This window comes from Echinops telfairi, unplaced genomic scaffold, assembly GCF_000313985.2.
Source record: "Echinops telfairi isolate 266 unplaced genomic scaffold, ASM31398v2 ScPeMD7_2010;HRSCAF=2546, whole genome shotgun sequence".
Lineage (NCBI taxonomy): Eukaryota > Metazoa > Chordata > Mammalia > Afrosoricida > Tenrecidae > Echinops > Echinops telfairi.
Window position 1 is genome coordinate 6,872,899 of NW_022105908.1, and position 2,128 is coordinate 6,875,026.

General features: G+C 38.9%; 1 pseudogene; it reads right to left on the reverse strand.

The window, feature by feature from the left end:
* LOC105979197 overlaps nt 1-898 on the reverse strand; it is a 5,370-nt pseudogene extending 4,472 nt beyond the window's left edge.
* Nucleotides 899-2,128: the final 1,230 nt, after the last annotated feature.

A 2,128-nucleotide genomic window follows, 5' to 3' on the forward strand; every position in this document is an offset into this window, starting at 1 on the left:
GATTAGCAAGTAGGTCGTTTAATACCCAGCATAGTAAATAAATACTAGTCGTTTTATTGTTTTAAGCATTTCACATGTAATCTGTATAATTACTTGCTACTTGCATATAACTAATGTTTTTACTGAGATTAGTTGCCCAAAGTGACGCTTAGTAGGTGATGGGACCAGATCAGGATTCAGGTAGAAATGATTCACTGCACACGTCATTTTGCACCAAGTGTCCTCATTTTTCTCATTTCACTGAGGACTGGTCTCTCGTGGTCTGGAATCGGGCTACAAACTACCAGTACCTGGGAGTCACTGCTCTGTACACCATGCTACCCTTCTACATGTCTGCACACTGGTGTAAATACTCAAGAAAAAACACTAACAGAAACCCTTTATGAAACTTGAAACCAAGAGTTTAGGAATTGCAACTGGTGGAGGAGGAAGTGGCAGCTTTTCACAAACCCTAGAACCTCAAGACACATTAATGTATAATCCAAGTTCTAACACAGGGAATTTGCTTTTTGGAGATAGCTCAGGCATAAAACGGGCTTTAAATAATTGGAAGACTGAACACATACACCTTACAAGTTACAACGGTTACACAACCAAGGCCTGTGTTCTTTGGGCTTAACACAACTGGCGATGTGTTTTCCCTTTCATTCTCCTTGGTTCTGGACCAACATTGCATTGATAGCGATGTGATTGGCAAGGAAAATAGATTTAGGTCTAACTATAACATAACAAAGCAATGCTTAAGGAACTAGACAATACTAAATTGATGTGATGGTACAGTCTTAATGTAAATCAATTGTCTCCCCCCAACCCTTTCTAATGCCATTGAGTCTGTTCCAATTTACAACAAACAATATAAGGTTTCTGAGATCCTTACCCACAGGAGCTCTGGTGGCATAGTGGTTCATACTGGTTTGAGAGCAGCATGGTCAGCAATTTGAAACCATCATCAGCTACCTAGGACTGACTTCCTACTCCCATAAACTCTCAGAAGCCCACAAGAGGATGTATGTCAGCATTGACTATGGCAAAGGCACTTACCCAAGCAGCTTTTCCTGAGACTGGTGGGTTTGAATCACCGACTTTGCAATCAGTAGCCAATGCACCTTTCAGATTTCCCTTTTCCATGTTGACTTAAGTGGTTTTAAGTAAAGTTAGGGCCACAAACTTGTTTATTCAGTGTCGAGCAGTTTTATGCCAAGTGGCCAATCAACTTCCAAAAAGTTGCTTGCCAAAAGTAAATTTTTTGCAAAGCATATCTACTGACACTCGTTTCACAAGGCTATAGACTTGCAAACTAGACAAACATGTACAAGAGGGCTTCAAGTTTTTTCTTCCACTACCATTTCAAGTACCCTTTTAAATCCTAAGACTCAAAGTATCACATCTTCACTTTCAAGCTACTTGATTACTCAGAAGTTATGAAGCTTTTAAGTGTAGTTTGAATGAGAATTAACCCGGCCTTACTAATACAACTAATTATTCCGCAGAGCCTGCTAAAAAATGCCGTTTGTGACAAAATAGGCACCATTACCTTTGTATTTTACCCAGAATAACTTCTACTCTATAATAACCCTGAAATGCAGTCCCACCTTTTTAACTATTTCCTCCAGGCAGAGTAAAAGCATTAACTCGACAGTGTTACCTTCAATGCCCATCTTACCAAATTCAGTTTTTTACACAATACCATTTTTGAGTAAACCTGCAATATCAAATATTGCTTGCTTCTTCGTATTACACATACATACCCCAGGGTAACTGTATGAAAAAAATTAAATGGCCAGTGGTTTACAATATCCTCAAAACATTGCTCTTATAACCAGGTCAATGTTTGCTCAAGAGAAAAAACCATTTCTATTCCAGTACCATTGAGTACCCACATTACTTCATAATTTCATACAACGGACACCAATTATGCTACCATGCAACAAAACCTTTATTAACATTTTGAACATGTTCAGCTATTACTGAAACTGGTAATTTCTAAACTTAAATTGGGATAACTGGCTATAGTGCAGAGTAATGCCATGATAGGGCACTTGAATGCACACTGAAGAATTAACAAGAATTAACAGCCACCCCTGAGGCGAAGGACAAGGTGCAGGGTCGACTCTTTCTGGATGTTGTA